This window comes from Triturus cristatus, chromosome 8 (assembly GCF_964204655.1).
Source record: "Triturus cristatus chromosome 8, aTriCri1.1, whole genome shotgun sequence".
Taxonomy (NCBI): Eukaryota; Metazoa; Chordata; class Amphibia; order Caudata; family Salamandridae; genus Triturus; species Triturus cristatus.
Window position 1 is genome coordinate 29,485,737 of NC_140591.1, and position 27,164 is coordinate 29,512,900.

At 50.4% G+C, this 27,164-nt stretch overlaps 1 protein-coding gene across 9 annotated transcripts in view; it reads left to right on the forward strand.

The window, feature by feature from the left end:
* The first annotated feature begins 18,518 nt into the window (after positions 1–18,518).
* LOC146799881 (uncharacterized) overlaps positions 18,519–27,164 on the forward strand; it is a 638,539-nt gene continuing 629,893 nt past the window's right edge. For 7 of the 9 annotated variants that reach the window (XM_085620804.1, XM_085620811.1, XM_085620806.1 and 4 more), the window contains exon 1: positions 18,576–19,169. The gene's annotated coding sequence lies outside the window, so the exon portion shown is untranslated. Of the gene's footprint in view, positions 19,170–27,164 lie in introns of all 9 variants that reach the window. The other 2 variants (XM_085620807.1, XM_085620809.1) reach the window with 1 other exon arrangement.

A 27,164-nucleotide genomic window follows, 5' to 3' on the forward strand; every position in this document is an offset into this window, starting at 1 on the left:
CTTGACACAGTAGTGACACAGGCAATTACGAGCTGCATAGTGGTAGGCACAGCAGGGATAGCAAAGGAAACAGTCCCAGTTCACCACCGAGAGAACGGATAGAAACCAGGAGGATGGTGGAAGCGTCCCAGGGGTACAAGTATAAGTGGGCCACCCTTGACTGTCATGTCCTGGAACGTTAACAGATTGGAAGACAAAATTAAAAGGGGACTGGTGATGCAATTCCTCAGACGAGGAAGACCGGTGGTGGCACTCCTTCAGAAGTCGCATCTGCAGGGCACGGCAGTCAAGGCATTAGATCGCCTGGGGTTTAAAATGGTAGCACACTCCGAATTCACCTCAGGGTCCCGTGGGGTCGGGATCCTCCTAAATAAAGGCTTCCCATTGACGGTAACGGCGACGCACAAGGATGACCAGGGGAGGTTTGCGGCAGTCACAGGCCAGTGGGAGGGCAGAACATACAATATCATATCAGTATACATCCCCCAGGCGCTGCACCTGCCGGCACTCACGGATCTGGGGAACCTACTACTGGCACTTCCGGACGGGGAGCTGATAATTGGTGGGGATTTTAACGCCGCCATGGATACCACCCTGGACCGGCACACCTCCGGGGACCCGTGCGGCCCGACTTATAGACTTCAGGAATTTGCTCAGGCGCTGTGGCTGCTGGATGCCTGGAGGGTGCGGCACCCAGACGAGAGGCAATACACCTTCCACTCGGGGGCCCACCGCAGTCTCTCTAGAATAGACTATATTTTCACATTGGCAACAGGGATGACGAGCATGACAGACATTATACATTTACCCAGAGGCATATCCGACCACTCACCGATTCTCGTCACATATGCTGCAGACACTCTGCGACCCCGAAGACTATTCCCCATCAGGCCAGGTCACCTCCAGAATCGTGTGATAAGAAAGGGCCTCCTTAAGACGACAAAAAGGTACTTTGAGGAAAATTCAGATTCGGTCACCTCCCCCATAACGTTGTGGGAGGCGTTTAAGACGGTGGTTCGCGGACAGGCCATGTCGCTGATAGTAGGGCAGCAGAGGGACCACCGAAAGCACATAGATGACTTAGAGGGAGAACTGCTACGGGCGGAGGCGGCCCTGGCGGCGGACACTACAGAAGACACGCTGCATGACTTACATATGGCGCAGACGGAATACAGGGCGTACACGCGGGAAGAGGCTATAACTAAACTGACGAGGACACAACACACAATCTATGAGCAGGGGGATAAGGCGGGGCGACGCCTGGCTTGGGAAGTGGGTAAACCAGATCGAAGCTAGGGACGGGGCCTTGGTGACGGCACCAAGCCTAATAGCAGAGGCATTAGCGCAGCATTAAGAGGCTATATATACACTGACGGCCACAGAAAGAGAGGCAGAACACTTAGCATTCCTACGAGATATACGCATGCCATTGCTGGATGGCGCTGCCGTAGCTGCACTCGAGGCAGATATAACAACAGAGAAACTGGCGCAAGCCATTAGAGCACTTCATGCAGGAAAGGCGTTAGGGCCCAATGGAATACCAGTGGAATTCTATAAGCTAGCAAGTACACAGATAACATCCCACCTCCTCGCCATGTACGCGGAAAGCTTGGATAGAGGAATACTGCCCAAAGAGCAACGACTTGCCACTATAGTGGCGATACATAAGGCAGGGAAACCGCCGCACAAATGCGGATCATACAGGCCAATTTCCCTCCTCAATGCGGAGGCTAAGATACTTGCCAAGACATTGGCATCAAGGATACAGCCTTATCTCGAGACAATAATCCATCCAGACCAATCTGGTTTTATGCCCAACCGCAACACAGCACTGAATCTTAGAAGGGTACACGGAGTGATAGAGCGTAAGGCAACGATAGAAGAAGACGCGGTCATACTATCGTTAGATGCACAGATGGCCTTCGACCTGGTGGAGTGGCCCTTCCTATTTGCAGTCCTTAAACATATGGGGTTCGGACCAAAACTATGCGCATGGATACGGTTGCTGTACACGCCCGGTGGCACAAGTTGTAGTCAACGGCCACCTATCGGATGAATTCCCATTGGGTAGAGGTACCAGGCAGGGCTGCCCACTCTCACCGCTCCTGTTTGCGATAGTCCTGGAGCCTCTGGCGGCTTGGATTAGGCAAGACCTCTCCATACGAGGGTTGCGGTGGGCCGCTGGTTGGGAGGACCGCATTTCGTTATATGCGGATGATATACTGCTCTACTTAACATCCCCTGCATGGTCTATCAACTGTCTATTGGATATATGTGCCGCGTACGGCAGGATGTTGGGGTACACCATTAACTGGGGAAAGTCTTTGCTATATATACTCCACGGCCCTCCGCCACGGCTTCCGAGAGGCTGCCCACTACAAATAGTCACGGAGGGCTTTAAGTATCTAGGAGTGTTTGTGACACATGACCGTGCCCTTTTCATGGAAAGAAATCTGAACCAGCCACTGGAGCGGTTCAAAAAAGACGTCAAGTTTTGGCGCACCCTTCCCTTAACGCTCCTGGGTCGTGCGGCCCTATTTAAAATGATGGCGCTCCCCCGGTTCTTATATGCTTTGCAAAATACGCCATTCCGGGTTCCAGACGCCTACTTCACGACAGTAAAGGCGGAGGTAACTTCGCTACTATGGGACGGAAAAACGCCCCGAATAGCTCAACAGAAACTCACCAGCTGCTGGTACGATGGCGGAATAGCCCTCCCGGACCTGAAGATCTATTATTGGGCCTCTCAGCTGGTCGCAGTCAATCAGTGGCTGCATATCCCACGGGATGATCCCGCATTTAGGCTAGACAGACACCTGCTAGAACCATCCGGATTAATGGGTGCCCTATATAATAAAAAGGTACAGAGGAACAGTTCGGGGCCCACACGGCACACACTGCAAATATGGTACGAGGCGCAATGCACATTAGGCTGGGACGGGGTTGTCACACTGGCGATGCCATTATGGGAGACCGAGCGACTAGGGAAGTTGGGGAGGACGAAGGGATTCCGTGGCTGGGATCCGATAGGCATCTCCAAAGTGGGGGACATGTGGCGGAAGGGTGAGGTGGTCTCCTTTGCTCATCTTCAAGAGACGTATGGTATGGCCAAGACGGAATTTTACCGATACCTGCAGGTTAGGCATGCATTGCAGTCCCTGATACCACGAGGCACAAGGCCTGAAGAGGCCTCTCCACTGGAAGATAGACTCTTGACGGACCACCTTCACAGGAGAGCGATCTCACTGACATATAAGAAAATAGTGAATAACCAAAAGGACCTTATGGTTGCGCTCAAAGTGAAATGGGAGCGCGACTTGGGGGAGATTGATGAGGCGGACTGGAGGGAGGCACTGGCTTCCCCTAGAGAGGTGGCAATCCCATCGAGATTAAGGCTAGTCCAACTAAAAATTCTACATCGTACCTATTACCCTAGACAGCTTTTACATAAAATACACAGGGCTGACACACCGCTCTGTCTCAGGCAGTGCGGGGAGATAGCCACATTTTACCACACAGTCTGGCTATGCCCGGTGATCGTGCGGTTCTGGGCAGCGGTAATGCGTACGCTGTCCCAGGTCACGCGTATTGGGACATTTCCTAGCCCGAGGTGCTGCCTGCTCAATATATGGGAACCAACAGATTTTAATGCGATGGCTCAAGATTGGGTGACGCTGGGCATGACAATCGCTAAGCGCAACATTGCCCAACGATGGGGATCCAGTATATGCCCCTGTTGGACCCGGCCTCGTGGCGTGGTCCTTACCCCCGTGGATTGTGCCCGTTCCCCGCCCCGGCCTTCACGGGCCACCCTTCTGAACTGCACCGAGGCCCTTCATCCTGAGCTGCACGAGGTCGCATACCCCTCGTGGCTCCGCCATCTTGTTGGCATCCACGTGACTCTGTGCACCAGCCAGCGCGACCCCGCTCAACCCGGCCTCGACCCCAGCGAAGCCCCGACATCGAGGCACCACGAACTGGCCAGGGGGTGCCGCAGGAACCATTCATCGCCCCCGGCGGAGGACAGTATCGATGGGACCCCCAACTGTCCTCCCCTCTCGAGGTGTGATCGCCCTGCAACTCCCTTGGGCCTGGCGCCTCTCCTGCTGGGCGTCTGGCCACCTCCACCCGGCCTCTCCGCCCCCCCGGGCGCCTGGGTCCGGACATCAAAGGGCTCCAGACCTATATCTGGGGCGACCCCGCCACAGATCGGCAGTAGTATCCCGGAGTCGAGATTCCTGCTGATTGAATCGCGGCTGACCCTACGGAGAAGAACTCTTGTCGGAACCATCACGAGCCCTGCTGACTGCGTCGCGGCTCCTTCTTGTGAACACTTTGAAGCCACCTGGAACATCGGAGCCCTGCTGACGCTGTCACGGCCCAACCTCGCTGAAACCTCCCTCGGAGCCCTGCTGACGACGTCGCGGCACGAGCTGAGCAGAAACCATCTTGAGAGCCCTGCTGATTGGATCGCGGCTCTCCACGAACTGTACGCCGGAGCCCTGCTGACGCCGTCGCGGCTCGACCCCTCCGAGATCCGGAGGTCCTCCAGCTTGAGGATAAGAACTGGGCCCCAGGTACCCTCGTACCGCACTCCTGCCAAAGACTGTCCCGCTACCCCTACCCTTCCAAAGAGACACTGAGACTTTTGGTGGATCCCTCGATCCCTTCGTGTAAATATTGACCTCGTAACCTTTTTATTGCTGATAAAGAATTGCTTGTCTTGAGACAACCTCCTTGAGTCCTGTGTGGTGGTGTTACTGTGCTAGTACGTGATAGGAGAAGGATCTCTCAGGCGACTTCTCGGCAGCGCTCGGCTACTTCGTACAGTGTGAAGGCCCCCCCCTTGGTGGTCTCGCCGACTCCTCGGGGTCCGCCTTCCAACATTTGGTGGCCAGCGACGGGATCCGAGCCGAACGCAGTACGTACCAGCCAGTACCCACTAGCTACCCATCCAAACGAACAGTAATCATGAGCAGCCAGGAAAACAACGCGACAATGGAGTTCCAGCCCGAACGGCTGGAAGAATATACGCACAAAGAGTTAAAACAGTTCTGCAAAGACAAAGGCATTGGAACCACCGGCCTAGGTACCAAAGAGGAGATGCAGAAAGCTCTGAGGACATGGCTGGAGGCCGGGGCAGGCCCCTCCCAGGAAGAAGGTCCCTTGCCCCTGACTGAGACCCCATCAACCGCACTGACTCCGGCAACCAGAGGAAGAAAGAGCCTAGAAACCGGCCTCTCCGAAGAAGAAATACGAGAGCGGGAGAAGGTCCGGAACCACGAGCTAGAGCTCGCACGACTGCGGCTGGACGGCGAACTCCAGCTGGCGGAAAAGAAACTGGCCCTAGAGCAGCTACGGCTTCAAGAGGAGATAGAGGAGAAGAGACGACACCGGGAGTTGGAGGAAAATAAACTGACCCTTGAGCACGAGCGCAGTCTCAAGGAGCTCGAAATCAAGGCCAAGAACGGAGGGACCAACGCCCCCAGTACTAGAGACACTCTACCGCCTTCCGAGACCAAGGTACATATCCCGAAAGAGGTCGTCAAGGAGTACTACAAGAATGACGACATCCAACAATGGTTCAAGGCCTACGAGGTGGCCATGACCTCTCATCGGGTGCCCCGAAAAGACTGGGGCGCGGGCCTGTGGGGGCGGTTCCTGAGTGAGGGTCGAGACACACTGCTCCAGCTGCCGGAGGAGGTGATGACCTCCTACGATCACATGAAGGAGGCCCTGCTCACCCGCTACGGGCTAACCGCGGAAATGTACCGCCAGCGGTTCAGAGACTGCAAGAAAATCCCGGGTACCACCTGGGTGGAATATGTGGACTTTTTCAGTCGGGCCCTAGAAGGGTGGATCAAAGGTAGCAAAGTAACCACCTACCGGCAGCTGGTCGACCTCATCGTGTGGGAACATCTCTCCAACAATTGCTTCGTGGAACTGAGACAGCACCTCCTCGACAGCAAAATGACCGACCCGCGAAAACTCGCCGTCGAGGCCGATCGATGGGTCAACTCCCGGGTCCCCCGGAACTCAATAGGGGAGTACCAGAGGAACCCCACCGGACCCCCCCGCCAACGCGGTGGAGGGGGAGGGCCGAACAGGAACCGAGACCCTCCCGCCGGGGCCCCCAGGAGCCCCCCTCGAGGGCCACCGCAGCAACAACTCTCCCCGAGCCTAGCCCGAAGGGGGGCGCCCCCGGCCAGACCCGGACCACGGCCACCAGTAACGTGCTACGGCTGCCAACAAACCGGACACTATGCCAGCGATCCGGTCTGCCCCCTGAACCGAAGAAACGGGGCCGGCGGGGCCCCGCCCCGACAGCTGGCGGCCGCCGCCCTGGGAGAAGGAGAAGAGGAAGAGGAGACCCTCGACCGAGGGACCACTGAATGGGAGCCGGCAGCCATGTCCCTGGTCTGCCTGGGTAGCCGAGAAATGGTACCCTGCACCCTCATCCCAAGCAACACCCAGAAGTACCGGCAGCAGGTCACGGTCAATGGACAACGGGCCGAAGCCCTTCGTGACACCGGCGCCAGTGTCACCGCTGTCCGCTGCCACCTGGTGACCCCCGAACAGATCCTACCGAATGTGCTGTGCCCCGTCCGGACGGCCGACAACAGCGAAAGCCTGTGCCAGATGGCCCTGGTCCCCTTCGAGTGGGGAGGGGTGACGGGCCTGCTGAAGGTGACGGTACGCGACGACGCCCCCGTCGACTGCCTCCTCGGGAACGACTTGGAGAGTTCCCCCTGGGCTCAAGTAGAGCGACGAGAGCACTTCCGAATGCTGGGACTATCTGACTGGGCCTGTGCCATCACCCGGTCCATGACCGCCCGGGCCCCCCGCTCATCCTCGGCCTCCGGGGCCGCCCAGTCCGAGGGGCTCGCACCCCCTCCCGCCAGCAGCGAGGGGGAGGCGGACACCGACCCTGGACCTAGTGAATCCTCCCCCGAAGAGATGGCTTCCCCGTGCGCCCTACCAGAGCAGACACAATGGCGACACGAAGGGGGCCCCACCCGGGAGCAGTTCCAACAAGAGCAGCAGTCCTGCCCCACTCTCGAAGGGGTCCGCCAACAAGCGTCCGCCCAAACCAACGGGGACCAGACCGGCACCAACTGGGTCTACTGGGCCGAGGGCCTGCTATACAGTGAGCAAAAAGTGGCAGAACTCGGGGCCAGCCGAGTGTTGGTGGTCCCCCTCCGCTTCCGGGAGTTCCTGCTCAACCTGGCACATGATGTGCCCCTAGCCGGACACTTGGGGCAAGACAAAACGTACAGCCGTCTGGTGACCCACTTCTACTGGCCCCGGATGCGGAGAGACGTGGACAACCACTGCCGGTCCTGCCAGACCTGCCAAGCCAGCGGGAAGACGGGGGGTCGGGTCAAGGCCCCCCTCCTACCCTTTCCAGCCGTCAGCACCCCGTTCGAACGGGTCGGAATCGATATCGTGGGGCCCCTGGACCCCCAGACCGCCCTGGGCCACCGCTTCATCCTGGTCCACGTGGACCACGCCACCAGGTACCCGGAGGCGGTCCCGCTAAGAACTATAACGGCCCCCGTGGTAGGCCGGGCCTTAATGGGGATTTTCTCCCTAGTGGGATTTCCCCGCGAAGTGGTGAGCGACAGAGGCACGAACTTTATTTCCAGATACATGCGGTCCCTGTGGCAGCAGTGCGGGGTCACATACAAGTCCACGACCCCCTATCACCCTCAGGGGAACGGACTGGTTGAGCGGTTCAACAGAACATTAAAGGGAATGATCCAGGGCCTGGAAGAGCCCCTCAGGCAGAGATGGGATGTCCTGCTGTCGTGCCTCCTGTTTGCCTATCGGGAGGTCCCGCAGAAGTCCCTGGGGTTCAGCCCGTTTGAACTATTGTACGGACACCCGGTCCGCGGACCGCTCAGCCTGGTCAAGGAGGGCTGGGAGACGAAGCCCCAAGGCGCCCCTCCTGACGTCTACCGATACCTCCTGACCCTCCGAAACCAGACCCGCAAGTTCCGAGCCATGGCCGAAGCCAACCTCGAGGCCAGCCAGGAGGACATGAAGCGGTGGTACGAGCGGAACTCCTCTACCATAGAATTCGAGCCAGGTCAGAAAGTATGGGTCATGGCCCCGGTTGAACCCGGCGCCCTCCAGGACAAGTGGACCGGGCCCTTCAAGGTAGTGGAGAAGAAAAGTCCCGTCACCTACCTGGTCGACCTGGAGTCCCCCCGGAACCCCCTCCGGGTCCTACATGCTAACAGGCTAAAACCCCACTTTGCCCGGACCGAACTGAGCCTGCTACTGGCGACCGACGAGGGGGGCGAGGATGACTCCGAGCCCCTGCCCGACCTCTTGCAGTCCAACGTCCATGATGGATCAATCAAAGGTGTCCAACTCGCCTCTTCCCTGACTCCGGAACAGCGCAACGACTGCCAGCAACTGCTGCAGGACTACGCAGCCCTCTTCTCCCTCACCCCGGGGGTGACCCACTGGTGCGTCCACGACGTCGACACCGGGGAGAGCCCCCCGTACGACACAGAGCCTACCGGGTACCCGACCGAGTGCGGGCATGCATCCAGGCCGAAGTAACGAAGATGCTGGCCCTGGGGGTCATCGAACCCTCCGACAGCCCGTGGGCCAGCCCTGTCGTCCTGGTGCCAAAGGCCGCAGCTCCCGGCCACCCCCCGGAGTTACGATTCTGCGTGGACTACCGAGCCCTGAATGCAGTGACCAAGACGGATGCCCACCCTATACCCCGGGCCGACGAACTCATCGACCGCTTAGGGGCCGCTCGCTACTTGAGCACGCTGGACCTCACCGCCGGGTACTGGCAGATCCAGCTCACCCCCGGCGCCCAAGAGAGATCCGCCTTTTCGACCCCGGATGGGCATTACCACTTTCGGGTGATGCCCTTCGGAATGAAGAACGCCCCGGCCACTTTTCAAAGACTGGTGAACAAGGTTTTGGCCGGGCTTGAGGCCTTCAGCGCGGCCTACCTAGATGACATTGCCGTGTACAGCAACCACTGGGCAGAGCACCTCCTTCACATTAAAGCCGTCCTGGCCGCCCTCCAGCGGGCCGGGCTCACAATCAAGGCCAGCAAATGCCAGATCGGCCACGGATCCGTGACCTACCTGGGCCATCAAGTGGGGAGCGGGCAGGTGGCCCCTCTCCAACCGAAAATAGATGCCATCCAGGCCTGGGAACCCCCCACTACCCAGACCGCTGTCCGGGCCTTCCTGGGTCTCACCGGATACTACCGGTGGTTTATCCGGGACTATGGGAGCATTGTTGGCCCCCTCACAGAGCTAACGTCCAAAAAGCAGCCCAAGAAGGTGCACTGGACACCCCGCTGCCAAGCAGCCTTCGACACTCTAAAGACAGCAATGTGTACTGCCCCGGTGCTGCAGGCCCCTGACTACAATAAGGAGTTCGTGGTGCAGACGGACGCCTCCGAGTATGGGATCGGGGCCGTCCTGTCCCAGGCCGATAAAAAGGGGCTCGACCGACCAGTGGCCTTCATCAGCCAACGGCTACTGCCCCGGGAGCGACGATGGAGCACCATCGAGCGTGAGGCCTTCGCTGTAGTGTGGGCCCTCAAGAAGCTCCGGCCCTACCTCTTCGGTACCCACTTCCGGGTCTAGACCGACCACCGGCCCCTGCGGTGGTTAATGCAAATGCGGGACGAGAACCCCAAGCTGCTGCGGTGGTCCATCTCGCTACAAGGGATGGACTTTGACGTTGAACACCGGCCCGGCAATGACCACGCCAACGCCAACGGCCTGTCCCGCTGCTTCCGCCTTGACGAGGAGAATCCCCAAGGAGATGGGTGACTCTCCATGCCTTCGGCTGGGGGGGACGCCTGTTGGACCCGGCCTCGTGGCGTGGTCCTTACCCCCGTGGATTGTGCCCGTTCCCCGCCCCGGCCTTCACGGGCCACCCTTCTGAACTGCACTGAGGCCCTTCATCCTGAGCTGCACGAGGTCGCATACCCCTCGTGGCTCCGCCATCTTGTTGGCATCCACGTGACTCTGTGCACCAGCCAGCGTGACCCCGCTCAACCCGGCCTCGACCCCAGCGAAGCCCCGACATCGAGGCACCACGAACTGGCCAGGGGGTGCCGCAGGAACCATTCATCGCCCCCGGCGGAGGACAGTATCGATGGGACCCCCAACTGTCCTCCCCTCTCGAGGTGTGATCGCCCTGCAACTCCCTTGGGCCTGGCGCCTCTCCTGCTGGGCGTCTGGCCACCTCCACCCGGCCTCTCCGCCCCCCCCGGGCGCCTGGGTCCGGACATCAAAGGGCTCCAGACCTATATCTGGGGCGACCCCGCCACAGATCGGCAGTTGTATCCCGGAGTCGGGAGCCCTGCTGATTGAATCGCGGCTGACCCTACGGAGAAGAACTCTTGTCGGAACCATCACGAGCCCTGCTGACTGCGTCGCGGCTCCTTCTTGTGAACACTTTGAAGCCACCTGGAACATCGGAGCCCTGCTGACGCTGTCGCGGCCCAACCTCGCTGAAACCTCCCTCGGAGCCCTGCTGACGACGTCGCGGCACGAGCTGAGCAGAAACCATCTTGAGAGCCATGCTGATTGGATCGCGGCTCTCCACGAACTGTACGCCGGAGCCCTGCTGACGCCGTCGCGGCTCGACCCCTCCGAGATCCGGAGGTCCTCCAGCTTGAGGATAAGAACTGGGCCCCAGGTACCCTCGTACCGCACTCCTGCCAAAGACTGTCCCGCTACCCCTACCCTTCCAAAGAGACACTGAGACTTTTGGTGGATCCCTCGATCCCTTCGTGTAAATATTGACCTCGTAACCTTTTTATTGCTGATAAAGAATTGCTTGTCTTGAGACAACCTCCTTGAGTCCTGTGTGGTGGTGTTACTGTGCTAGTACGTGATAGGAGAAGGATCTCTCAGGAGACTTCTCGGCAGCGCTCGGCTACTTCGTACAGTGTGAAGGCCCCCCCCTTGGTGGTCTCGCCGACTCCTCGGGGTCCGCCTTCCAACAGCCCCACATTGACTCAATGGTGTAAGGACATGGATATGGCAATGGTGGCGGAAAAGTCAGTGTATATTCATCGGAGGTGCCCAAAAAAGTGGGAGAAGGTCTGTGGTGGATGGAATGAGCACAGAGGGAATATTTGTGAACCCCCTCCGTCTGAGGACTCAGATTCAGAGGATAGTGACTCAGCAGGGTAGATGGGCCGCGCGTAGAGGGATGGGGATGAACAGACTGTAAGACTATCAAACAAGGGGGAAAAACGGAGGAAAAGCCAAGAAAGTTGGGAATGCCAATATAGAGGATGTAACAATGCAGTTCGTATGATGCAAAGATGTAAAGCTATTGTCATAACGTGCAAGATGTTCAATAAAAAGTATTTAAAAAAAAAATCTTGAATCAGATGAGTTTTCTTTTAAAGGTAGTCTAGAAAGACAATCTGCTCTCAAATTATGTCCTCCAGAAATGTGTTGTATGGTGAAATTGTATTCATGTAATCTTGACAAAATTCTGACTAACCTGGCTGAAGCTTTCCCAGTGCCATTGCCATTGAGGAGGTGCAACAAAGGTTTATGATCACTAAAAAGAATGAAGTGTGAACCCCAAAAATACGTTTGTAATTTTTCAACTGCCCATGAGCAGGCTAAAGCTTCTCTCTCAATAGTGCTAAAATTTCTTTCAGCACTGCTTAGAGATCTGGAAGCAAACCCGATGGTGTGCTCTCTTGAACCTATCCATTGACAAAGAACTGCACCCAATCCATGTTGACTGGCGTCAACAGAGATTGTACATTTTAATCCTGGAGTAAATTATGACAATGCAGGTGCCTCAATTATGACTTTTTTCACTTTTGCAACGTTTTGCGGTGGGTGAGATCAAGGAAGGAATACACGCCCTGACACGAAACAAGGCGCCAGGTCCGGACGGGATTCCTCCAGATCTATTTAAATCTCAGGTTGATCTATGGGCTCCTGTACTCACCAGAGTTTTTAATACCGCAGCGGAAATAGGAATGTCCAGGTCATGGTCAACGGCTAGTATTGTACATTTGTTTAAAAAGGGTAATAGGAGTGACCCCCAATGTTATCGCCCAATCTCGTTAATAGATGTGACAGTGAAAGTACTAGGAAAGGTCATTCTAAACCGTCTGATGGCTTGGGCTGAGGAAAATGAGATTATTACTGCCTCCCAGTATGGTTTTAGAAATGGCCGCTCCACAACGGATCAGTGCCTTAATCTTTACCACCTGGTGGCCAAGAACACCTTGGCAGGCGAGGGGACGGTTTTCCTGGCCTTTATGGACTTGACTGCGGCTTTTGGCCGGGTAAACCGCGAGAAGCTGTGGGAAATTTTAGGGCTCCTTGGTGTGAATTCAGGACTGATATATATCCTAAAAATGTTACACCTGAACACAACCGCACAGGTCAGATATAGCAATGAGGGGAATCTCACTGAACATTTTTCGTGTACCAGGGGTGTAAGACAAGGTTGCATTCTGGCGCCTTTTCTGTTTACGTTATATATAAATGGTTTAGACAAAGCACTCATAGAGCTGGGGGTAGACTGCCCACGAGTAGGTAAGAGAAGTATACCTGTTCTCTTATATGCGGACGACGCGGTCCTTTTGTCCCGTACAGGAAGGGGACTCCAGTCTCTCATCGATGGTTTTGGCAGGTTCATGGCGGACCTAGATTTATCTCCCAATCTTACCAAATCATATATAATGGAAACAGGGAAAAGACCAACAAAGAACTTTATTTTTAAAATTGGGGATCATAAATTAGAAAAGGTTGAGGTTTTTAATTATTTAGGGATAATATTCGATAAACACCTCAATTTTAAAACACAAATGTAGTCAACAAACGAGTACGATGGGCTCAATAATGAATCGCGCTACGAGATTAGGTTGTTGGTCACCAAACGAAATTCTGCATTTGTATAATTCGATATGCTGTGCTAAAACCCTGTATGGGAGTGAGGTATGGGGCTTCAGAAACACCTCTTTGATACAAATGGAGGAAAACAAGTTCCTCAGAAGGATTTTGCAAGTGCCCCAAAGCTCGCCTGCTTATATCGTCCACGAGGAGTTAGATCTTCCTTATATCAGTGATAGGTTAAGTATTAAACCAATCATGTGTTGGATCAAAATTTGGACCAACCCCGAGGCTAGCCTAAGTAGACAAATACTTGAGGACTGTATTAATCGAGACAAAGGTTATCGGATACCCTGGATTAAATATGTAAAGGACACCCTGAAATGGCTGGGTTTTGCACACTATTTTGATGAACCCATGACATTGACGCCCCGTGTTAAGGGGGTCATAAAGTCCGAATGCCTTCGGCGTTTAGCTTGTGCAAGGGAAGACAGTGAATTACTGAAAGGTTCAGTGAGAGGCCACATATTAACGAAGTCATCATCAGGTTTAGAACCCTACCTGGCGTATATTTATAACAAAAATTATAGATTTTTAATGACTAGATTCAGATTGGATCTTTTGCACCATATTTTATCTGTTCCTGCAGGGTACACAAGAGATGTTGAAACAAAGGGTCCTTGCGCCTGCAATCGGGATCTCCGCAGGATACCCTTAATTTTGTCTTTTTTTGCCCCTTTTACGAGTACCCGAGGGTATTATTTTTAAAAACTATTTTAAGAAATAATAAAATTTACCCAGGTTAGGGTGGCACTCTTGTTTCTGAAAATGTCTTCTGACCCTCTCACGTTGTTCTGTACTGTGAATTTTTTAAGATTAGCCGCAAAATTAAGGAAGACTAGAAATGAGGTGTAGTTACTTTTGTCTTAGTGGGTAGGGATGGTCGGGCCTCATAAATGTAGTTGTTTTTATGCAGTTTCTTTGTTTCTTAACATTGACCTAGCCAAGGATTTACCCACATTATGTATGGACTGGTATATTGTTTTTAGGGCGTGTCATGATGTTTACAAAGACTTGGTCCATCTTGTAGCACTCTGTTTTAAATTGGTTAAAATCCTGCACTTTATAATATCATATATTGCTTCTACCTTAGGGGTATTTTTCAAAAATGCCGACCCAAGTTCTTCATGTTTTAATGCTGTTGCTTTGGCCAATTTCTGTATGGACTGGCATATTGTTTTTAGGGCGTGTCATGATGTTTACAAAGACTTGGTCCATGTTGTAGCATTCTGTTTTAAATTGGCCAAAATCCTGCACTTTATAATCTGCTATTTTAGGGGTATTTGTCAACAAAGCGACCCACGATCTGCCTGTTTTAATGCTGTTGCTTTGGCCAATTTCTGATGATATGAAATATTTTAAATGTTTTATCTATGTATAATTTGTTATAATGATGAAATGTTGGATCTTGCTAAATGTCATGTTCTTTTGTGGATATTTTTATACCCGAATAAAGATTAATTGAATTGACTTTTTTAACTAGGTCAAACGCGTATTCAACCTCATTTGACCAATTAAATTTCTCATTTTTCTTAAGAAGTACACGCAAAGGATGAACAATCTGAGAGTAACCCTGGATAAACCTTGAATAATACTCTGTCAATCCTAAAAAAATATTTCAAAGAATCTTTATCAGAGGGAATTGGAACATTTGATATTGCCTGAGTAAGTGAAAATTTTGGTTTTATTCCATTTTCTGAAACTGAGTGTCCCAAATAATCTACTTCCTTTGCAAAAAATCTACATTTATCTTTTCCTAAAGTTACACCAACCTCCTTAAAACGGGATAAAACTGCCTTCAAAGTGTGAATATGATCAATCTTATTTTTTGAAAAAATAAGAACGTCATCTTGGTACGCTTGTACAGATGGAATATCTCTAAGTAGGTCATCCATAAATTTCTGAAAAACGCTTGCTGCAGAAGCCAAGCCAAAAGGGAGTCTTAAATATTTATATGCTCCAAAAGGAGTGATAAACGTAGTAAGCTCAGATGATGATGGGGACAAAGGAATTTGGTGATATGCACTCCGTAAATCAAGCAAAGTGAAAACATTTTGAACCAGAGATGCCAGTGAGTAAATCTTGAATTTTTGGAAGAGGATGACAGTCAATGATTATATTTTGATTTAATGAGCGAAGGTCAGCACACAAACGAATGCTAGAATCCTTCTTTTTAACGATGACTATTGGACTGACCCATTGTGAGGAATTGGTTGTTTCAATTATGCCTTCAGACACCCTTTTATCTAACACATTTTTAAGATCATCTTTAACATTTAACGGTATTGTTCTTAATTTGTGCATGACAGGGATTGCACCTGGTTTAAGCTTGATTAAATGCTCGTAGTTCTTGATTTTACCAACTGATTCTCTGAAAACTTCTGGAAACTCTGAGATAATACTACTAACTAGATCATTTAAGTTTTCTGAAATTAATGAAATGGACACATCATTAACTTGCACTGGAGAATCAGAACCTGGAACTAGCTTGAGGCCCATTTTTGCAAGATCTTTCCAACCTATAATACACTTTCCTTCGACTGCAACATAGATTTTTCTACAAATGCACCTTCCCAAACATGTCACATTACCCATAAAGTAACCCAACATATCGATGTCTTTGCCACCATAACCCTTTGGAACAATATCTAAAGGATGTAATTTCATGGAATGAGATGGCCAATGAAAATCAAATAAAACATCAGAAATGATGGTTACAGGCGCACCAGAGTCTGCCATCATACTGAAAGAAATGTTATTAATCATAACTTCACACGTAGGTTCGTTAGCACGAATATTCATGGATGACTCTCCATCAGTATCAATTGAAGGAATTATCTTTTTCTTTAAAGACTGCGACGAAACATCAACAGTATTAATATCCAAGTTTTGCAGAAACGATTCAACAGAAGCAATATTTATGTCTGAGTGTTCTATTGAAGAAACAGCACTGACTTGAACAAATCTCTTGCTCCTACAAACTGTGTTAAAATGTCCAATCTTTTAACAATTTGAACATCTCTTTCCAAGAGCCTGGCAAATAGGACTGTTGCCAAGATGTGTTCTTGAACCACATCTATAGCATGAAGAAGTTACTCTCCTTTGAAAAGGTTTTATAAAAGGTTTCACAAATTTGTTTTTTGAAGTAATAGCATTAACTTGTGAGTCGTTCTGTAAATTTGGTGAGAGAACTGTTTCTTGTGAAATGCATTGTGATGAAATAATAGATCGCTCAATGCTTTTAGCCATATCTATTACTTCTGATAATGTTGGATCACGGCAGCTTAAAATTCTTTCTTGTATTTTTTTATGAAAACACTTGTACACAAATTGATCCCTGATGACTATGTCAAGATAAGCACCAAAATTGCATTCCGCTGCTAAATTTCTGAGAGCCCAAATAAACTCTTCCACTGTTTCATTTGGCTCTTGTTTTCTTTTCGTGAAATTATATCGTTCAAGCATAACATTTGGTTGTTCTAGAAATGTTTTATTCAGTCTTTGAACTGCATCAGTGAAAACATTCCATCCATATCCATTTCCAGGCGGGGGAATACCAGGAGGAAGATTATCAAATATTTCCCGTCCTGCTTTTCCTAAGTGACTATACAAAATTGCCAACTTTCTTTTTGCAGAATAATCATCAGCATCAATTGCAACCAAATAACTCTCAAAACTACGAAACCAGGTTTTCCATATTTCTTTGGGTTTGTCAGAGACAGGAAGAAATTGTTCAAGAAGCACAATTTGTTGATTGGTTGCCATTATATTGTATTGTAATAATCTAAAGCTATGTTTTGAATGCTTTCAATAAAGTTACTGTTTTAACAAGTGTGTGTCAATATATAAAATAAATATATATAGTTTTTCCGTAAAGTTATTATTTTCTTCCCTCTCCTGTATTGTATAAATAAAGTTAACAATACCTTTTATATTTTTCCACAACATTTCTTTCCTTTCTGTGTCTTTTCAAAGACTTTTCTTTATAAACTCCAAATGCAGGCTTTAATCTTCAATTTGGCATATTTAGCGTGTATATCGCTGAAGAATATACACTATGCGCAAGCCCGTGTGAAAATATCTCTGTTCCGATCGTAATTCGTCCGATCGGTGACTCCGTAGCTATGGAAACAAACTTGTTTATTCCTGAAAATGGCCGCCGGTGACGTCCATGAACGATGATGTGTAACGTCGTTTTTGTTGTGCTCGTTGCTAGGTAACCACGTTGTTACGTAGGAGCGTGAGGCGTCAGATGAGTGTCAGCCAGGAAAAGGCAAAACACTCAAAATTCCGCCATTGGCTCCTCACAAGTGGCAGCAGATCGCGGAAAAGCTCACCAAGTATATCGAGCGGCTGCCGGCAACAATCCACGCTTTATTTCTAAAGGTAGGGCGTGCATATCTTGTGAAATCCTCCTTCTGAAAATCGTCACCAAAATGTGAAGATGAGAATCCAATCACATGAAAATAAATTTGAATAAAGTCTCAAGATTAATATTTGATGATCTAAGTAGATTTATTCTTCTTGAAGGGAAAGGAAGTCACTGGAGCACGTCTGTTGCGGAAGAAGTCCAACCGCTGAATGACATTCTTCAGTTAGGATTTCTTACCGCAACAGAGGCAAGACGCGAGCACTCCTTGAAGGTAAACATGTCCTCAAGGAGCGCACGCCACAGAATACAAAATGCGCAATAAACATGTGACATCAAAGAGGGACATGTTTAAAGTCATATTAACATACTCTACAACATTGTTATTTCTTAGGCCTTTATTGTACGTTATTGATTTTTATGACTTAATAAAGCTTATTAAACTCAACAAAAAAAAAAGGTATAGTTTTGATTGGATTCTGAAAAGAAAGAGTAAAGAAAGAGAAGCATATTCGGAGCCTCCGGCCTGACACAGACATCTTGGTTAATCACCCTCGACCAGACATAAGTACTCACTCTACTGTGATCTGAACTACCTTCGTTACATGATCCCCTTCACCCCTATTTAAATCAATGCTTTCACTGTGTGTGTTTCCTCTGTCCAACCGCTGCATCTGTCTCTTGTGGTAACTCCTGCACACATCCACCCATGTAAACGCCCGAGTTTAATTACTGTACCTGCAATCCTCAGTAATCGATGTATCCTGCTTTTTGGGGGGAGGGGGGAGTACGTTTATAGTCATTGTTACCAATGGTCGAAAAAGTGATAATGACATATGAGATTTGTGGATGCTGGTCGGAGTTGAGCAAAGCAATGACATTCAAATGTCAATAAAAATATTTACCAAAAAAAATCCTGCTTATTGTAAAGCGCTCTGATGCCTTGCGGACATGACCGCGCTTAGTAAATGTGCAAACAAATACATAAATAAAGTAGGAATCTCCGTAGATCTGGCCCTAGGACGGTTCCGATGCAGGTGACCGATCACGACCCGTTCACGGAGGAAGCAGAGCTTCCTCACCCGAGCTCGTTGCTTCAGTCTGCGCATGTGCACGGGAGCAGTGTCTTCTTTCAACGCGCGGTGGGGCGTCGGGGTCTTCAAGTGTGTTTGAGCATGCGCATAAAGGCAGTGTCTTGTTTCTGTGCGCCCGCTTTTAATATCCTCTTCAGACATGCGGCACGCGGAAAGACCGGAAGTCTCTCTTCCGGGCAGAAACTCCTTGCTACGCGTGTGCGGTACCGGAGACGCTTCTCCTCAGCTGCCCAGGGCTCGGCCTCCTCAGTGCACGGAGTGCCCTGTTCGAGGGTGGGGGTGGTGGGGAGCGAGACCCTCTTCGTGTCTTTGCTGGAGATTCGGTAGAAGTAGGCGAGTTCAGGCTGTTCTGTCCTTCTCCAGTTACAGCCCAGACTCCGCATTTTCACCCGTGAAGAACTCCACATTCTCACCCTTGAAGAACTGCGCATCTGCACCCTTGAAGAACTCCACATTTTCACCCTTGAATAACTCCACATTTTCACCCGTGAAGAACTCCACGTTCTCACCCTTGAAGATCTGCGCATCTGCACCCTTGAAGAACTCCACATTTTCACCCTTGAAGAACTGCGCATCTGCACCCTTGAAGAACTTCACATTTTCACCCTTGAAGAACTCCACATTTTCACCCTTGAAGAACTCCACATTTTCACCCTTGAAGAACTCCACATTTTCACCCGTGAAGAACTCCGCATTTTCACCCGTGAAGATCTCCGCATTTTCATTCGTGAAGAACTCCGCATTTTCACCTGGGAAGAAATGTTGCCCTGGTAACCGGGAAAGGTAAGAGTTTGTGCAAGGTCTGTGTACTTGTGTAAAGACAGGAGTGGAACAAAATGTAGTACCATGATAAGGTCTCCAGATTTTAAAACCAAAACCTGTGTCGGTCCTAGAAGTATTACTATTAAATATTAGATATGAAACTTTGTCTAGGCAGTTTAAACTCAAGGTGCACACAGGCTGATGGTGCACAATGAATCAATCAGAACATTTGTAAAGCGCACTGCTTACCCATGAGGGTCTCAAGGCGCGGGAGAGGGGGAGGAGGGTGCTGCTATTGCTCGAATAGCCAGGTCTTGAGGAGTCTTCTGAAGGTTAGCAGGTTCTGGGTCTGACGTAGGGGGATGGGGAGAGTGTTCCAGGTCTTGGCGGTGAGGTGGGAGAAGGATCTGCCGCCGGAGGTCGCTCTTCGGATGCGGGGGATTGTGGCGAGGGCGAGGTCGGTGGAGCATAGCTGGCAGGTGGGGGTGTAGAAGCTGAGTCGTCTGTTAAGGTATGCTGCTCCGGTGTTGTGGAGTGCCTTGTGTTGCGTGGATGAGGCGCTTGAAGGTGATCCTCTTGTTGACGGGGAGCCAGTGCAGGTCTCTCAGGTGGGGTGTGATGTGGCTGCGGCGGGGGATGTCGAGGATCAAGCGTGCAGAGGGGTTCTGAATGCGTTGAAGTTGTTTCAGGAGTTTGGCCGAGGCTCTTGCGTAGAGGGCATTTCTGTAGTCCAGCCTGCTGCTGATGAGGGCCTGGGTGACTGTTGTTCTTGTTTCGGTGGGGATCCACCTGTAGATCTTGTGGAGCATGCAGAAGCAGGAGGACGAGACAGCGATGACCTGCTTTGTCATGGAGAGGGTAGAGTCGAGGATGAACCCTAGGTTGCGTGCATGGTTGGTGGGTGTTGGAGCTGTTCCCAGTGCGGTCGGCCACCAGGAGTTGTCCCAGGCCGAGGTGGTGGATCCGAGGATGATGACTTCCGTCTTGTCGGAGTTTAGCTTCAGTCGGCTGGTCTTCATCCACTTGGCGATGGCCGTCATTCCTTCGTGGAGGTTGGTTTTGGCGGTGTGGGGGTCCTTGGTGAGGGAGAGAATCAGCTGGGTGTCGTCGGTGTAGGAGATGATGTTGAGGTCGTGCAGTCGGGCGACGTGGGCGAGCGGTGCCATGTAGATGTTTAAAGTGTTGGGCTGTGGGACGAGCCCTGGGGTACGCCGCAGATGATCTCGGTGGCTTCGGAGCGGAAAGGGGGGAGGTGGACGCTTTGGGCTCTGCCGGAGAGGAAGGAGGTGGTCCAGTCCAGGGCCTTCTCTTGAATCCCAGCGTCGTGGAGGCGTGTGCATAGGATGCGGTGGCAGACCGTGTCGAAGACGGCTGACAGGTCCAGGAGGATGAGGGCTGCGGTTTCTCCGTTGTCTAGCAGGGCTTTGATGTCATCGGTGGCGGCAATGAGGGCAGTTTCGGTGCTTTGTTTGCTGCGGAACCCGGACTGGGACGGGTCCAGGATGCTGTTTTCCTCGAGGTAGCGGGTCAGTTGTCTGTTGGCGGTCTTCTCGATGACCTGAGCAGGGAGATGGGCCAAAAGTTCTTGAGGTCCTTGGGGTCAGCCTTGGGTTTTTGAGTAAGGCGTTGATCTCGGCGCGCTTCCAGCTCTCCGGGAAGGTCGCTGTCTCTAAGGAGATGTTGATGGCTTTCCGGAGATGGGGATCGATGGTGGTGCTTGCTTTGTTGAAGATGTGGTGTGGGCAGGGGTCTGACGGAGATCCGGAGTGGATGGTGTTCATGATTTTGATGGTGTCGTTTATGTTGGTCCAGGAGAGCAGGGGGTCGTTGCGGATGGTGTCTGTGGGGGCGGAGGTCTCAGTGGTTGTCGTGGCGTTGAAGCTGTCGTGGATGTCTGCGATCTTGCGGTGGAAGAAGGTGGCAAGGGAGTAGCACAAGTCTTGCGAGGGTGGGATGTCGTTGGTGTTGGAGCTGGGGTTGGAGAGTTCCTTCACGATGTTGAAGAGCTCTTTGCTGTTGTGTGCATTGTTGTCTAGGCGGTCTTTGAAGGAGGCCCTTTTGGCGGATCTGATGAGGTGATGGTGTCAGTGGGTGGCGTTCTTGTGAGCTGCGTAGCTGTCCGGTGTCCGTTCACGGTGCCATTTCTTCTCAAGCTTTCGGCAGGTTTGCTTGGAGGCCTGGAGGTCTTCAGTGAACCAGCTGGCTTTCTTGCTGGTGTGACTGTTTGAGGGTTTCTTGATCGGGGCGAGGGTGTTGGCGCAGTCGTCGATCCACTGTCTGAGGTTGCGGGCGGCGGTGTCGGGGTCGGTAGGGTTGGCGGGTGGTTTCCGGGCGAGGGTGGTGGTTAGCTGGTCTTTGGTGACTTTGCTCCAGCAGCGGCGGGGGATCTGTTGGGTGCTGTGGTGCGTGGTGGGTTTCCGGAAGGTGAAGTGGATGCAGCGATGGTCGTTCCAGTGGAGTTCGGTGGTGTGGTTAAAGGAGACGTGGTAGCTTGTGGGGAAGATGGGGTCAAGCGTGTGGCCGGCGGAGTGGGTCGGTGTTGTGACGAGTTGTCTGAGTCCGAGGTTGTCGAACAGGGTGGTGGAGTTGGTGTCATTGTTGTTCTCGAGGTGGAAGTTCAGGTACCCGATTAGGATGTAGTCTGTGGAGGCGAGGGCATGTGTGCAGACGAAGTCGGCGATGGAGTCGCTGAACTGTTGCGGGGGGGGTCTGTAGACGAGGGTTCCTCTGAGGGTGGTGTTGGGATCGGTGTGGATCTGAAAGTGCAGGTGTTCGGCGGTGCTGAGGGGGTCGTCGGTGTTGGTCGAGACTCTGAGAGTGGGCATTGAGAATACTGAGCAATAACATCAGTTCTGGGCCCGATCTCACCACACCTCTAGTTCATCTTTAAAGATAAAGGCCCCATACATTAGAGTTTGCATTAATTTGGAGTTTATCACTCAGCACAATGTCAATCCCTGTGGTCCATTCATTCTACATATCAGTTTGTTTACAAAACGTAACTATTGGGGCCAGATCAGCATCTGCGGGGGCTACATGATCGTTATGGCTACCACGACTGTTCATATGTACACCTAGGTATTTGATAGTTGATGTTGTTTCCAGTTTTTTGTCGTCCAGGTGCCATGACCATTACCTGATATTGTTTCTGCAGGTTTTGAAGATCTTCATTTTCCCACTGTTGATTTCAATGTTATTCATTTGACAGTATTCGTTCAGGGTGCCGGGATATACCGTTGTTTAACCCCCCTCGAGGTCAGTATTTTATCTGTTGTTCCCCAGTTGGTTGTAATCCGCACTCTTCCCCACATGTTGGACTAGAGGTTAATAATGGTGTTTAGTAAGTTGGCTGGATCCCCCCACTTATGGAGTTTAGGCACAGGTGTTCACGCAATCAAAACCTGTTGTGAAATCAATAAATGCAGTGAGCAGCGGTTGGGGAGGGTTCTGCTTCATGTCTGTGCCTGACAGGCATGGCAGTGTTAATAAGTGGGTTTAACGCCCATTGTTCCGACTCTTGAAGTAGTATCTTGGTGTAAGCCTTACCATCTACATTCAGCAATGCAATCAATCTGTAGTTGGAGGGGTTATCACAAGATAACTTTTTAAGTATGGGCACCAGGACCAAACCTCAACCTGCTCTCTGGAAGTACATTATGCATCCTGCATTGAATGAACAATGACTGCATCATCCCTGTCCTTTGTATATTTGCTGCTTTAAGGATAATGTTCAGAAGCCCAGTAGGTGGACCTGATGCTCCTATGTATTTCTTCATGAGTTGGTAGTTGGAGATCAGAAGCCGAAGGAAATAAATACTGAACTAGATAAAGAGAGATTAGTGGTTCCACTTGCTCGTTAGCCCTCAAAGGTCCATCCTTCGCCGTATGGGGTACCACAAGGCTCAATTCTAAGCCCTATTCTCTTCAATATCAATGTACAACCTTTGGCAGTGATTGCAGAAGAAGCGAGGCTGTCGCTCTTTTCTTATGCCGATGATACTCAGATTATCTTTTCCTTATCGGCAGAAAAGAGTTCTGGGCAGTCTACCCTGCAATTCGGCCTGCGCAATATTGCATCTTGGATGCAACCTAATTTGCTCAAGCTCAATGGGGAAAAAACGGAGGTCCTTATTCTTGGAAAAAATACAGATCTCTGGGGCCCTCAACATTGGCCTGATGAAATGGGGCCTCTACTCTTGCCCTCTACTCGGGTCCGTAATCTTGGTTTCATCATTGACAATAAATTGTCAATGAGACAACATGCAGTAAAAACTGCAGCCACCCGTTATACCATCCTCAAATGGTTAAGAAAAATCATTTGGATGCTCCCTGCTGTTACCCAAAAGACTGTAGTCCAGGCACTTGTAACTTCACGACTGGATTATGGAAACATCCTCTTTTTGGGTGCCAACAGGGATGTGTTGTGTAAGCTTCAGGTGGTACAGAACTCTGCAGCGAGATTACTTTGCAGAATTCCTAAAATGTCTTCTGTCTCTAATGCCTTGAGAGATCTGCATTGGCTCAGGGTGGAAAATCGAACAAAGTTCAAGGCCCTGAGCTATATGTTTAAAATCAAGAATGGTTTGGGGAAAAAGGGGTGGTGATGGACAGAGTTTCTGAATGATGCAGAATACTCTTACCAAGTCAAGAGATCATGGTTTTAATCCATCACCGTTTTTTTAGCTCACTGCACCATCCCAGCTCAGAACCTGGCTACATGCAAATTAGTCTGTACCTGTCCCAGTGCATGACGGGAACAGGGCAAACCAAACTGCCAAGCCAATTCTTATACTGGGAAGGAAACAAGCTTCCGGGGACCGGTTTCTGGCATCACAGCCTTCGTCGGCCCGGCTTGCCTGAATCCTGATGGTGCAATGAGCAAGGGACTCACGTCTGAGCATACCCTCCCACACTGAGTGTGGTTAAAAACGATTTGGGAAAAAGGGGTGGTGATGGACAGAGTTTCTGAATGATGCAGAATACTCTTACCAAGTCAAGAGATCATGGTTTTAATCCATCACCGTTTTTTTAGCTCACTGCACCATCCCAGCTCAGAACCTGGCTACATGCAAATTAGTCTGTACCTGTCCCAGTGCATGACGGGAACAGGGCAAACCAAACTGCCAAGCCAATTCTTATACTGGGAAGGAAACTAGCTTCCGGGGACCGGTTTCTGGCATCACAGCCTTCGTCGGCCCGGCTTGCCTGAATCCTGATGGTGCAATGAGCAAGGGACTCACGTCTGAGCATACCCTCCCACACTGAGTGTGGTTAAAAACGATTTGGGAAAAAGGGGTGGTGATGGACAGAGTTTCTGAATGATGCAGAATACTCTTACCAAGTCAAGAGATCATGGTTTTAATCCATCACCGTTTTTTAGCTCACTGCACCATCCCAGCTCAGAACCTGGCTACATGCAAATTAGTCTGTACCTGTCCCAGTGCATGACGGGAACATGGCAAACCAAACTGCCAAGCCAATTCTTATACTGGGAAGGAAACAAGCTTCCGGGGACCGGTTTCTGGCATCACAGCCTTCGTCGGCCCGGCTTGCCTGAATCCTGATGGTGCAATGAGCAAGGGACTCACGTCTGAGCATACCCTCCCACACTGAGTGTGGTTAAAAACGATTTGGGAAAAAGGGGTGGTGATGGACAGAGTTTCTGAATGATGCAGAATACTCTTACCAAGTCAAGAGATCATGGTTTTAATCCATCACCGTTTTTTAGCTCACTGCACCATCCCAGCTCAGAACCTGGCTACATGCAAATTAGTCTGTACCTGTCCCAGTGCATGACGGGAACAGGATAAAACCAAACTGCCAAGCCAATTCTTATACTGGGAAGGAAACAAGCTTCCGGGGACCGGTTTCTGGCATCACAGCCTTCGTCGGCCCGGCTTGCCTGAATCCAGATGGTGCAATGAGCAAGGGACTCATGTCTGAGCATACCCTCCCACACTGAGTGTGGTTAAAAACGATTTGGGAAAAAGGGGTGGTGATGGACAGAGTTTCTGAATGATGCAGAATACTCTTACCAAGTCAAGAGATCATGGTTTTAATCCATCACCGTTTTTTAGCTCACTGCACCATCCCAGCTCAGAACCTGGCTACATGCAAATTAGTCTGTACCTGTCCCAGTGCATGACGGGAACAGGGCAAACCAAACTGCCAAGCCAATTCTTATACTGGGAAGGAAACAAGCTTCCGGGGACCGGTTTCTGGCATCACAGCCTTCGTCGGCCCGGCTTGCCTGAATCCTGATGGTGCAATGAGCAAGGGACTCACGTCTGAGCATATCCTCCCACACTGAGTGTGGTTAAAAACGATTTGGGAAAAAGGGGTGGTGATGGACAGAGTTTCTGAATGAATCAAGAATGGTACTGCACCTAAATACCTGCAAAACCTGGTACGCCTCTATCAACCCGCTCGTTTGTTATGCTCTTCTACTCAGGAAAAATTTGAGATTCCCAGGATCAAGCTTGCAAGAATGGGCGGTTGCTCTTTCTCCTATCTCGGTCCACATCTGTGGAACTCTCTTCCCTTTTTGATGCGTAAAGAACTCTTGTATTCAAATTTTCGTAAACAGCTAAAAACTTGGCTGTTCAATCAATGAATTTTTCATTCCTTTACTTTTATCTTCTTAGAGTCTCCTTCTAGCTCTGCGCTGGGAAACCCTTTTTGGGTAGCTGTGCGCATTATAAAAATAAATTAACATAACATATACGATTAAGCAAAATAAATCGACCAGGATGCTGCCGTAATATTGCCAACTTTTCTTAGTTTTTGAGGTTCATTATCCCATGTACCTGTCCCAGCATTTAGAAAATGCGTGGATTAGGATATTTCACTGCCTTATGTAACTTTATCCACAGTTTCTCTTCACAAAGGTTTTATTTATTTATTTATTTATTTATTTATAGCATTTATAAAGTGCAGCTGTCACTGGTATCCTGGAGTTAGTGGACAAGGAAGACAGCATCTGGCCATGACCAGGTTACTTCAGGAAGAGCCAAGTCTTCAAGGTCTTTCAAAATTCCGACAGCTCAATTGAAGCCTTTAAAGAGTGGGAGCTCATTCCACATCTGGAGCGTATCACCGTGCCTAAACCTCCGATAAGAGTGAGCCCAAACAAAGTTTGCCATACTTGAGCAGAGAGAGCTCATATGGATGTATCTTTTAAATCTGTGTTGCAGTGGCACAGGACCTTTTCTGGTGTAGGGCTTTAAAAATAATGCACACGACTTCAAACGTAATCCTTTGCTTCAGAGGAAGCCAGTGCAATTTCTTCAAGGCGTCACATTCAGAGGAGCTATGGGGCCTATTTAGCGCCAGTTTGCCGCTTGCACTTTGTACAATCACTTTATCAAAAAGTCTGGTGCTCCGAGTAGTAATGCATTGCAGTAATCCAGTCTGCTAAGTATAATATTTCACACCACCAGGGATTTGGAGTTGAAAGGCAGCAATGGGAGCCCCTTCCTTAGCCCACAGAGTAGTTTGAAGCACATACCTGCTACTTTAGTCACCAGGCTCTCCAGGCTTGATTTATTGTCAAACACAACCCGAAGATTGCGGACTGTGTCTGATGGCTGGGACGCCTTCCCCCTTCAGAGAGAGGCCAGAAATTCTGGGGCAGTTTCATGGGGATTTTACCTGTCAAGCAGCATAGGAACTCAGTTTTATCCCCATTTAATTTCAAAGAGTTAGTGCTCTTCTCTCAACCAATTTCTGTCATGCCTCTTTGAAAGGCTGATTCGTCAAGCGTGGGCTGAGGAAAAAGTGTGTGTGTGTGTGTGTGTGTGTGTGTGTGTGTGTGTGTGTGTGGGGAGGGGGGGAAGGGTGGTGCCTAAAACGACATTTCCCCATGCAATTTCCAATAGATATTTTAGGCACGACTACAACCTGAACTGCTAAATAGAATTAGACCAAATTTGGTAGAAAGCAAGATCTTGGTCCATAAAATTTCTTCAGTAGTCTTGGGGTTATTAAAGGAAAAGATTATAGATATCAGATCCCGCG